The sequence below is a fragment of the Gadus morhua genome, chromosome 4 (genome assembly GCF_902167405.1).
Source record: "Gadus morhua chromosome 4, gadMor3.0, whole genome shotgun sequence".
NCBI lineage: Eukaryota > Metazoa > Chordata > Actinopteri > Gadiformes > Gadidae > Gadus > Gadus morhua.
This window is the reverse complement of record NC_044051.1, coordinates 42,182,036-42,195,268: the sequence shown is the minus strand read 5'-3', so window position 1 is coordinate 42,195,268 and position 13,233 is coordinate 42,182,036. Positions and strand designations below refer to the sequence as shown.

The following is a 13,233-nucleotide window of genomic DNA, read 5'->3' as shown; positions in this document are numbered from 1 at the left end:
GTCTCTTAACACAGCAACGGTACCTGCATGTTTTAAATCAGCTATGATCATTCCAGTGCCCAAGAAAAGAAACATAACCTGTCTTAATGACTATAGGCCTGTGGCACTTACTTCTGTTGTTATGAAGGTACTTGAGCGCCTAGTTTGTAGGTACTTGACGTACATCACGCTAGACCCTCACCAATTTGCCTACAGGGCTAATAGGGGAGTGGACGATGCAGTTTCACTTTGCCCACATTTCATTCTGCAACATCTGAACACTAAGTCCACCAATGCCCGTGTACTGTTCATTGATTTTAGCTGGGCTTTCAATACCATCATTCCTGTCAGACTGTACAATTTTCTCCTGGCTGCAGGAGTTGATGCTGTACTTTGTCAGTGGATCTTAAACTTCCTGTCCAGTAGGAAACAGTGTGTTCAAATCCAGAATAATGTGTCATCACCAAGGATTGTGAACACCGGCGCCCCACAAGGGTGTGTCTTGTCACCTCTATTATTTTCACTGTACACTAATAATTGTACATCAAACTCTGCATCTGTTAAAATGTTAAAGTTTGCAGATGACACCACTGTCATAGGCCTCATATCTGATGGGGAGGAATCTACCTACCGGAGTGAGGTTGAACAGCTGGTGCAGTGGTGTGAAGACAATAACCTTATACTTAATACAACCAAAACCAAAGAACTCATCATTGACTATAGGAAAAGGCAGGCCAGCACCTTCCCATCTCCATTAATGGCCAAGTTGTGGAGTGGGTCTCCTCCTTCCGCTTCTTAGGCACCACTATCCACCAGTCCCTATCATGGAACCAGAACATCAGTCTTATTATTTCCAAATCCCATCAGAGGTTCTACTTCCTCCGTCAGCTGAGGAAGTTTGGGGTAAGTCAGGCAGGCATGACCCATTTTTATCGTGCAGCCATTGAAAGCGTGCTCACCTTCTCCCTCCTGGTCTGGTCTGGTAGTGCTACCAGCCAGGACAAACAACAGCTTGGGAGGGTAGTACGCAGGGCCTCTGAAATCATTGGCTGTAGTCTGCCTACCATAGGCTCGCACTATGACACCACAATTTCCAGGAAAACTAGGAAGATCATCTCTGACCCCTCTCATCCAGCACACCACTTATTCACACTCTTACCATCAGGGAGGAGGTACAGCAGCATCACAAGTAAAACAACACGCTTTAGGGATAGTACCTATCTACAAGCTATAGAATAGAATAGAATAGGTCTTTATTTGTCATTGTCACAAGTACAACGAAATTTCAAAGTGCTCTCCAGTCAGTGCAACATTTAAGAGTCTATAAAAATATATATTAAAAATATGTTCAATTCAAAATACCTAGTTTAAACAAACATACATAAAAATATATATTAAAAATATGTTGAATTCAAAATACCTAGTTTAAACAAACATACATAAACACATCCAGCCATACATGCATGATCACACAGGACAAACAGCATGAACACAGTCAAAACAAACAACAGTGAGCATATCTCAGACTGAGCCATCAATATGAGTACTCTGCAGTATTATCGGGTTTTTCCAGCATTGAGGGTGGTTATTGCAGTTGGATAAAAGCTGTGTTTGAGTCTGTTAGTTCTTGTATTGAGTGATCTGTACCTTCTGCCTGAGGGCAACAGTTCAAACAAGGAGTGACCGGGATGGTGTGTGTCCTTAATAATGTTCTGGGCTTTTTTGAGGCAGCGGGAACTATGTAGTTCTTCCAGTGTGGGGAGAGGGCAGCCGACAGTCTTTTGGGCGGTGTTGATGATCCTCTGGAGCGCTTTTCTCTGAGCCGCTGTGCAGCTGGTGTACCATATGCCCATGCAGTATGTGAGGATGCTCTCTATGGTGGCACGGTAGAAGGACACCAGCAGACTTTGAGCGATGTTATTCCTCCTGAGTATTCTCAGAAAGAACAGCCTCTGCTGGGATTTTTTCAACAGCTCAGAGGTGTTCACGCTCCAGGATAGGCTGTCTTCTATGTGGACTCCAAGAAAGCGGAAGTCTGCTACCCTCTCCACACTCTCCCCGTTGATAAATAATGGTGTGATCTCTGTTTTCTTTCTCCTGAAGTCTATGATGAGTTCTTTGGTCTTTGAGGTGTTGAGGAGCAGGTTGTTAGCCTTGCACCATGTTGACAGCTGCCCCACCTCATCTCTGTAGGCAGCCTCGTCTCCCCCTCTGGAAATGAGCCCCACCACTGTGGTGTCGTCCGCGAACTTCACCATGGTGTTACTGTGATGGGCAGGGGAGCAGTCGTGTGTATAGAGGGAGTAGAGTAAGGGCCTCAGCACACAGCCCTGGGGGGAGCCGGTACTGAGGCTTAGGGCCGTGGATGTATGGTGGCCTACTCTAACCCTCTGTCTGCGATCTGAGAGAAAGCTATAGATCCACATGCAGGTCTTGTGTGGCAGCCCCAGGTCCTCCAGTTTGACCACCAGTTTGTGAGGGAGGACGGTGTTGAATGCAGAGCTGTAATCCACAAAAAGCATTCGCACATAGCTCCCCTGCTGCTCCAGATGGGATAGTGCAGAGTGGAGTGCTATGGCTATGGCGTCCTCTGTGGATCGATTCTCTCTGTAGGCAAACTGGTGGGGGTCAAGGCTGCGGGCCAGGGCTGCTGTGATGTGACTACGGACCTCAAAGCATTTCATCACCACTGGCGTGAGTGCCACTGGCCGGTAGTCGTTGAATCCAGAGATGTGGGGTTTCTTGGGTAGGGGGACTATAGTTGAGGATTTCAGGCATGGTGGGACAGTAGACTGTGCCAGGGACTGGTTGAAGATCTTTGTAAGGATTCCAGCCAGCTGATAAGCACAGTCCTTCAGCACCCGTCCAGGGACGCCATCAGGACCAGTAGCCTTCCTCGGGTTGACAGCCCGCCGCACGCGTCTCACCTCATATTCCTCAATAGTGAGGTTTATGCTGCTGTTGGCTGTGTGGTGGTGTAGTGGTGCCATCTCTGGTGCTGTGACCTCAAAACGGGCAAAGAAGATGTTCAGCTGCTCTGCCAGTGCAGGGTCACCTTCAGCGGCTCCAAGGTTGGTCCTGTAGTTGGTTAGGTGCTGAATTCCCTGCCACACCTGCCTGCTGTTGTTACTGCTCAGGTGGTCCTCTATCCTCCTCCTGTAGTCGGCCTTGGCCTCTCTGATGCCCCTCTTCAGGTTGGCTCGGGCTGTGCTGTAGAGGTCTTTGTTGCCGGACCTCCAGGCGGTGTTCCTCTCTCTAAGCAGCCGCTGGACCCCCCTGGTCATCCAGGGCTTCTCATTGGGGTGGACCCGGACGCACTTGTCCACTGTGACAGCGTCTATGCAGTACTTAATGTAGCACAGAACACTGTCTGTGAACACCTCCAGGTCCTGATGTTCAAAGACCCCCCAGTCAGTCCTCTCAAAGCAGTCCTGAAGCTGTTGGGAGGCACCCTCTGGCCATGCGGCCACAGTCTTTGTGGTGACGGGAGCAGTTGAACAAGCACTAAGCACCACTTGAACAAGCACTAAGCACTTTAAGGTCTTTAAGATCTGCATGGTCTACCTCACTTGCAGTTTTTGCACCACTGTACTGTACTTTACTGCTGTCATTCCCCGCGAACCATGCATTGTGTGTTTTTCATGTGTGTTAAGTGTTGTACTCCTTGTTATTTATGTGCCGTTTTTGGCTTTCTGTCTTGTAATGTTGTGTTGTTATGTTGCTGTGTAATACATGTGAGCACACACACACACACACACACACACACACACACACACACACACACGCACGCACACGGACGCACACGGACGCACACGCAAACGCGCACACAATCTATTGTTTCCTCCTGACCTGTAAACATCAGCATCAGTAGTCTGATAACAACAAACCGGTCTGTTTTAATCGTCTGTTTGAAACTCCTACCTCTCCTCTCTGGAGGGGCTTTCATCTTTAAGGGTAGGAGGTATATCCATAGACCAGTCACTCTTCATGGAGACACAGCTGGGTCCAGGGGAGTCTGCTCTCTCCTGCCTCCCTCTGAAAAAGTTAGGACTTGTGGATGTCGTTTCATTTGATCATTTATTGCAGGGCTACTAAACTACTTTCTCTTGATTTCAATAACCTTTGTCATCTTATTGGAATGGAAATTTAAGGGGGTGGCAAAAAAAGTTATTATGTAATTTAAGCACTTATATGTTGACATAAAAACATTGAGGTACGCTTCATACTAGGGATGGGCGTGAGGAATCGATTACTCGAGTACTCCTCGTTACAAATGAACTCGGTTGGTGGACAGGCAAACTCGAGTTTGCATATACACACACAAACAAAGTTTTCTGAAGCAAATGTATCCATTTTCTGTCGGCGCCACTAACGCATGGCGTGGGCACAAAGAAAATTAAATGCATCCATTTCTGTGTGGCGCGTTCCGTGTCGTGTGCAGGCACGCCAGAATTCAAAAAGTTAAGAGATGGCGGTTAAAGCAAAGCGCAGCGAAGAATTGAAATACTTTAAAGAAATAGGAGGTCATAAGGTGAAATGTAAAATATGCCAGGCGAAATCTAGCTACCAGAAAGTACTATGCGGCAACATATGCTCCTGCAACACAACGGTGAGTTCGGGAAAGCAGACCCGCAGCAACCAAGTGTGTCGGTTATTTTCACCGCCGCAAGACGCAGCTGTAATCCCGGGCGTGTAGAGAAGATCACAACGCTGAGTATTTCCATAGTCCATTTGCTGCCGTTTTATTTGCAGCTTTAAACTATTTGCCATGGTTAGGCTACTTGTTTCGTTTTTTGTTTTTTTTAACTGTTACAGACCTTGGTTCGAAGTGATTTAAATTGTGAGACGCATATTTATTTTTGTAAGGAAAATGTGTTTTGAATGTTTGCAAAAATAAATAATGAATACTCTGATAACTCTGACTGTTTTGATGGAGAATAAGCATTACATGTTTGGTTGGTATATTGCCGTTCATCATCAGGCCTATTCCTGCTGCAGATGCGTTGCATTCTAAAAATAGATTCGATTTAACGAGTACTCGATTTATCCTCGAGGAATTCCTTCGATCACTCGAGTTTGGAATTTACTACTCGTGCCCATCCCTACTTCATACTGAGTGTTTATTCACAATGTGTTTAGCTAGCATAGAAAATAGAGCAGTACGTTTCTACATTTCTACCCAGACCTGTGTTATTCTTCATGGATAATTTGTTTCAAGAAATCACTTCACCTCCAAAGTTAAATTCAAACAGATTCAATAAATGGGCCGTTTGAAAGACATTGAACCTTTAAACATTAAACCTGTAAAGTCTGCTACAAGTCGTCTTCATATTAATTTCATTAATTGGATTGCTGTGTCCAGTCCTGTTTGAAACTCCTACCTCTCCTCTCTGGAGAGGCGTCCATCTTTAAGGTTAGGAGGGTTATCCATGGACCAGTCACTTTTCATGGAGACACAGCTGGGTCCAGGGGAGTCTGCTCTCTGCTGCTGCTCTGGGCTTCAACACAACACAACACACACACACACACACACACACACACACACACACACACACACACACACACACACACACACACACACACACACACACACACACACACACACACACACACACACACACAGCTGTTACTCAGAGTCATGATGGAGTCATGATGTATCAGTGCTGAGCTGTAGTTAACAGTAGTTAATAATGACCCGCACTATATATATAGGGGTATATATATAGTGGTATTTGAGGGGACTTCCGTTTCCGGTCTGGGTTGCAAGGGTGGGGGCCACAACCCCCCTTCCGCTTCTGGTCGGTGTGGGGGTGCCTCTCTGTGTGTGTGTGTGTGTGTGTGTGTGTGTGTGTGTGTGTGTGTGTGTAGCAGAGGCAGTTTTTAAAGTGAGGGAGGAAGGACTGCGTGCTTGGTTGCCATTGGCCTGCTTGCACTGATAGTGGCCTATTGGGGCATAAGTATGTGACACTCAAGTTGTTTCAGGGTGTTTTGATGAACTACAACATCGCAGGATGGGATCATTATGTGAATTGATACAAATCCACCAGTGGCAGCATTGGACTTTGAAAGCTGGTGGGCAGCATGTCTTGGACTACATTTTTGCTCTCAATGACTGAAGCAATTGGTTGTAATTTGGCTATGTTTATTTTCATTAGGGGTCCAAGCCAACAGGTTGGATCCCTATTGTTTTTGTAAGGATTTTTATACTTCCCGCGGTGAAAGTGATACTACAGCCCAAACCGTAAATGGTGCACACGCGCCAATTGCATGACTTGATCCAGAATCGGCACCGCTACTCAGATAACAAAATCCAGACACGCCGGCCCCTAGGTGGCGCTATACCAAAGAATACGCGTTTGGGGCTATAACTCCCACACCGAACCTCCCACAGTCAAAAACTTGTACCCACATATTCACTGGAGTCTGCTGCATCTTTTGGCATAGGCCACGCCCATTTGCGTCAATATTTTTTCCCATGTTATTCACCGGCCGTGTGTGTGTGTGTGTGTGTGTGTGTGTGTGTGTGTGTGTGTGTGTGTGTATGTGTGTGTGTGTGTGTGTGTGCGTGCGTGTGTCTGTAGTCATCAGTGTGTGTGGATGGTTCAGTGTGTCTATGGGGGCTAGTAACAACCTAATGTGATTTACTGTTGCAGCGACCGGGTATGTTGGGGTATGCCTAGATGAGCGAATGAGCATTAGAGTCTGCGAACGTTAAAGTCTTAAAGGGAAACTGTGTAAAAATGACTCCCATCTAGTGGTACAATTGTATATTGCATTCAAACTAATAGTGCTCGCTTGTTCAAAAACTACGGTGGGCAGTATGTGCCAAGAAGCTGTGTCATGACATCCAATACTACCTCATCGAGTCATTCGAGTGATGATGAGGTTCGTTATTTCAAACTGCATTGAATCACTAGTGTAAGCTAATGATGTATGAGTAATTACTCCTCGAGCAAGACAGTGAATTATTTCAGTCATCATTCACGCTGGCTCAGAGAGAAAACGCGTTTGCATTTCCTGTACCACGTAGTGCTTTTTGTCCCTCTCGGCAGTTCATAGACCGGAAGAACATGGAAGCCTCCATGAAGCTTACCCGTCCTACGTTACTACATATTAATCAGGAGGATAAGTGAGATTTTTGGCAGAGATAATCTTGCACCAATGAGGACTTATTTATGAATGAATACGTTGATTTGAGGTAATAAATGACTTAAAATATTACACAGTGTCCCTTTAAACGGGGTGTTTTAACTAATATATTATACTATGTGTTATTCTATTATAGTATTATTTTGACATAAAAACACTATAGTTATCCGTATAGCAACAATGGGAAAAACAGGGCTGGTATATACTAGATATGTTCATTAATATGTATATTAAAGTATGTAGTATTTATGTAACCTATTTCGATGGCATTATGCATTAACGTTAAAGGTTTTGTCTTAAACTGTGGATATGTCTTATATAAACGTCAAATTATCTCGTGTGAACCTTGTCCAGTCTCATATCTCTCTCTCTTATTCCATTTAATGAGATGTTGACTGATAACATTGGCTTTTGGTTGTGGTAGCAGCCATGGTGACAATGGCTGGCTGCCACAGGTCGCTCATTCAGCCATACCTCTGGTTGGTTGCGACCTATTTGCCGCCAAAAGGGTCGCGACGTTGTTATGGTCGCGACCTAGGGGCCGTGTCCACCAAAAGCCTTTTTAAAAGGCGGAGCGCTCCGTGCACTGCTTTCAACGCGTTTGTGCGCGCCGCTCAAAAAAGGCGCACAAAGCGTTTTTCGTTTACGTCATTAAATACGCGTCATCGCTTGTATCCATAGATATGCAGCTTCTATCTGTTGGCTCCATCATCTGGCATCTGACACCTGAACGTCCTCTCTGGTTGCTCATACAATTTTATTAGAAAATGAATGCAAGATTAATAGCGCTTCTTGCTGTGGCGGCGGAGGCTGCGGACGATCCCCCTGCGCCTGTCGTGGTTGCCCGGAGGAGAGTGGGGGTCCACAGCATTAATCGTGGCAGGAGGCAGTACGGGGAATACCACCTTTAACGTGAAGTCGTACAGGACTGGACACTCACTCACAGCTGTTATTAAACTTTCGTCCGACATGTTTCAGTTTTTTTCCGTTTGTGTTCTGTTGATACTTTTAGCCTTGCCTCCTCCTCGATTTTGATTGGTCGTTCGAAAAAAGCGCCGATTACGTGGAGCGCTTTTCTTCAAAAGTTGAACTGTTTTCAACTGGGGCGCGCGCCTAGAAGCGCGAGGCGCGCGGAGCGTTTAACCGCCCCGGGCGGCTTTTTAAAAGGCGCGCTGCATGCGCGTCCTGCCATAGAGAATGCATTGCAGACAGGTGCTCCGCCTTTTAAAAAGGCTTTTGGTGGACACGGCCCCCTAGTCAGTCAGCCTGCCAGAGCCAGCGGCCAGCAGCCAGCGGCCAGCAGCCAGCGGCTCGCCTGTCGTCGCAGCCAGCCAGCCGATACCAGCCAGGCGTCGCTGCCCGTCATTACGTCGTATGATTATCATACCATCGTACTAAATCATACAAAAGTGTTAAAATGAAAGGGTCCGATTACGTCAATGAGTTAGTTGAGTAAAATAGCAAATATATACCTGACCATGGAGGGTGTCGAACAGCCAACGTGTTGGTCACTAACCTAGCGTCACTACCGCTTGTACCACCATGGAATTGACAGATATATATACACTTATATATAACTATATCACTCTATAACGAAGAACTTTGTACATAACATACATCATTAGGCTTAATGACATTTAACAAAACAAATAGGCTATGTATAATTTCTAAAATACATTATTTGAATACGCCCCAAATTACAACTAATATATCACTCTATAATGAAGTGCTTTGTGCATAATATATCTTATTAGGCTTAATGACATTGAACAAAACAAATTTATAGGCTATATATAAGATATAAAATACATTATTTGAATACGCCACAAATTACAACTAATACATTTTATTGCTACTGATAGACCAACGATTTCTTCATTTTAAACTGTAGGCCTACTTCAATATAAAAATGTAAAAATAATATTTGCAATAAAGAGCTGTAGGTAGCTTTCGCCAGAGAGCATGGCTTTCTGGTACTTCAACTGTCGCAAAAAATCTGTTGATAACATGCAAATAACTGATTAAGGACCGCCTATAGACTTTGAGTGACCGAGCCAGCCAGCGACCAAAACGGCAGCCAGACGAGAAAACGGCAGCCAGACGAGCGTCCAATGCGAACTACGTCACGACCAATGCGACCTATGTCGCGACCAATGCGACCTACGTCGCGACCAATGCGACCTACGTCTCGACCAATGCGACCTACGTCGCGACCAATGCGACCTACGTCGCGACGCACGTCGTTGGCCACTCATGGCGCGTTTCCACTGCAGGGTGCGGAACGGATCGGATCGCAAAGGTGCGGATCGGGTCGCGTTTCCACCGCCAAAAGTGGGCGTGACCCGGACTTTGCCGTACCCGCTCTGGCCTCGTTCTCGGGACTCCTCCGTTGGGGTACCGAAAACGAGACGAGACGCCTGAAAGGGTCCCGGGAAATTCTAGCTACACACCCCCTCCGTTGATTGGTCGACAGAATCGTCACTTCCGGGTGACGCGGGGATAAAAACAAACAAACAGTAGCCTCGAGGTATTATTCTTTACAATTAACATGTCGTGTAAAACGCTTGCTTGGGCGAACAAGGAGGTGGAGACGTTCGTCTGCATTCTTGGGGAGGAAGACGTTGTTTACGATGTTTACGTAGCTGCCGCGGCGATAGACATCCGGCCTACCACCAAGGGTACTGTCGGCGGTGGAAACGCGACCTCGGAACTGAGCTGGGCTATACCGCCCCCTCTGCCGTCGGTGTGTCAATGTGTGTATTAACTGATGTAAGTCGCTTTGGATAAAAGCGTCTGCTAAATGCCCTAAATGTAAATGTAAATGAATATATTTTCTAACTTGTACATCATGAATTCATCTGCATAAATGTTGACCTAAAAGCCATTTCTCTTTGGAGGGCTCCCTAGTCTGATCAAACTGTTGTTAATATAGACGATCATCCACAGGGAGCTTTTGGGATACTTCTTCTTTTGGTATATTGCTTCTGATAGGATACTGATAAGAACAACTAAAACAATGGCTCAAATCCAATCAGAAGTGTGACCACTAGCTGGACTGGACACTAATTGAACATTACTTTTTAGTGCATTGTCATATCCTGTGTGCATCTGGTTTCTTTATAATCGTGCAATGTATTGTGCTGTGTGTGTGTTGTCTCCTCTACTTTGCATTTTATCTATTTGTTTGCTGTCTCTTCTATTTGTATTCTCTCTATTTGTTTGCTGTCTCTTCTATTTGTATTCGCTCTATTTGTTTGCTGTCTCTTCTATTTGTATTTTCTCTATTTGTTTGCTGTCTCTTCTATTTGTATTCTCTCTATTTGTTTGCTGTCTCTTCTATTTGTATTCTCTCTATTTGTTTGCTGTCTCTTCTATTTGTATTCGCTCTATTTGTTTGCTGTCTCTTCTATTTGTATTTTCTCTATTTGTTTGCTGTCTCTTCTATTTGTATATTATCTTTTTATTTGCTGTCTCTTCTGTTTGTACTTTTTATATTTATTTTATTAGGGACTACGGAGGCAAATGAGCAGCTCTGCTCTAATCCGGCATGTTTACAAAGATGTTTAAACATCAATGTTCATTAATGTGCACTGTCCCTATTCAAAAATAAAGCCTTTATTATTATTATTATTATTATTATTATTAACTGTGCCTGCAAAAATAATATTTATTATAATTTATATTTTTGCTTGAGAATTGAGGCAGGCGGCAAGACCTTTAATAATCCAACATGTATTAAAATAATTGTCAATGTCATTACGAATTCGTTTCTATTCTTTGAATTAGAATGTACATTTCCTGAACATTTAGGCTTTCGGGAAAATGCTCAAATTAAAACAAAAATAATAGCTGTTGATTGTTATGCAACGGGAAAAAGATTGCAGTACCGTTGTTTGAGCACCGGGGCAGACCGTGTCAAACACACGAGGGTGAATGGGGCTAAACGCTATCAAATAAGAATCTCTCGCTTTCAGCTGTGCAAGGGCTATTTGCTGCCGCTCTGCAAGTAACACAATCTACGGGTTTTGGTTCCCGCACCATTATTTGCTTAAGCACTTTCGATGGATCTCGAAAGTCCCCCCCCCCCATGAATCATGGGTAATGTAGTGTTACAACACACTGAAGAACAGGGAACACACACACACACACACACACACACACACACACACACACACACACACACACACACACACACACACACACACACACACACACACACACACACACAGGAAGTGGAAGGGGGGTTGTGGCCCCCACCCTCGCAACCAAGACCGGAAACAGAAGTCCCCTCGAATACCCCTATAGTGGGGATCATTAATAACCACTGACAACACTCACAGACAGAGATCCTCTTCTTACCTCTTAGCTTTGCTCCGGCGGCCATTTTCCCCAGACAGAGTGGTCTTAGAGGTAGGACCCCCATCCCCATCCTCTCTCTCCTCATCCATAGTAGACTGGAGACCTGGACACAAACACAACTCCTTCTGAACTGAGAAGATCATTGTGACTGCGTCAAACTAAAGCATTATGGACGTCACGTCATGGATCATAAATATGAACCCCGCGACAGGGTCTACCGGAAGTGGCGTACTTACGAGCTCTATTAAACTGTAAATCCCCAGTCACTACGCACACATATTTAACTTACATATCAGCACATTCAAAGGACTTCTGACAGTCCTTCTTTTAATTGGAGTAGCATCAAGACAAACGAACGGGTCAGAAATGAAGTAAAACATGAACTAACGTTGTATTCTCTACAGTAAACTCATTATTATATACCAGTAACCTACAGACAATATAACCGGTAGTAAACTGGTTGATCATTATTATATACCAGTAACCTAAAGACAATATAAACGGTAGTAAACTGGTTGTTCATTATTATATACCAGTAACCTACAGACAATATAAACGGTAGTAAACTGGTTGATCATTATTATATACCAGTAACCTACAGACAATATAAACGGTAGTAAACTGGTTGATCATTATTATATACCAGTAACCTAAAGACAATATAAACGGTAGTAAACTGGTTGTTCATTATTATATACCAGTAACCTACAGACAATATAACCGGTAGTAGGCCTACACTGGTTGATCATTATTATATACCAGTAACCTAAAGACAATATAAACGGTAGTAAACTGGTTGATCATTATGTTCCAACAACCCACAGACAATATGTCAACTGTCGACCTACCTTACCTTATCTACTCCGGGATTAAAATGCGTCCATACGGTATGAAGTTGTAAAAGTGTAAATGTAAGGGGAAAAACTGAGGTTAAAGTGTTAATAAATCAAGTTAATCAGGTGAAAGGTTTAAAAAGCGGAGGAAGGGCTGCTCGCTACGACGGACCGTAAGATGAGGAAGTCAAGGAGCCGCCCTCACGTGTTTTCGGGGGAAACGAAACTACGCGCACACGCACACACACACACACACACACACACACACACACACACACACACACGCACACGCACGCACACACACACACACACACACACACGCACACGCACACGCACGCACACACACACACACACACACACACACACGCACGCACGCACGCACGCAAGCTCCAGGGCTGGACTGGGACCAAAAAATGGCCCTGGCATTTTGGCCATGGCAGCCCACTATGATTATTTATGCGACATGCGGAGGCACACAACATACCAGAGGATATATCCGCATATTGTGCTGTTTCAACAATTAAAATAAAGCGCAGTAGCCTACATGGAAGAGAGTAACCAATGTTAAAAAAATTATATATAATATACAGTATAGTATAGTATATTATATAATATGTACAGTTTGAACCGTCTCACAATCAGCAAAAAATGCAAGAACACAGAACAACAGGAAGAATACAAAATATATGTATTATTTCATTAAGGCCTACACTAACTAAAACACAACAAATTATAACACAGTAAGTCAAAGTGGCACCCTAAAGTATGAGAGAGAGAGAGAGAGAGAGAGAGAGAGAGAGAGAGAGAGAGAGAGAGAGAGAGAGAGAGAGAGAGAGAGAGAGAGAGAGAGAGAGAGAGAGAGAGAGAGAGAGAGAGAGAGAGAGAGAGAGAGAGAGAGAGAGAGAGAGAGAGA

The 13,233-nt window shown here is 44.5% G+C and overlaps 1 long non-coding RNA gene across 1 annotated transcript; it reads right to left on the bottom strand.

Annotated features, from left to right (window-relative positions):
- Positions 1-5,568: 5,568 nt before the first annotated feature.
- Positions 5,569-12,588, bottom strand: LOC115543004 (uncharacterized). Its single transcript, XR_003976637.1, has 3 exons — positions 12,341-12,588; positions 11,488-11,590; positions 5,569-6,070 (listed from the first exon to the last, which is right to left on the bottom strand). It is a non-coding gene; the product is annotated as an uncharacterized LOC115543004 (long non-coding RNA).
- Positions 12,589-13,233: the final 645 nt, after the last annotated feature.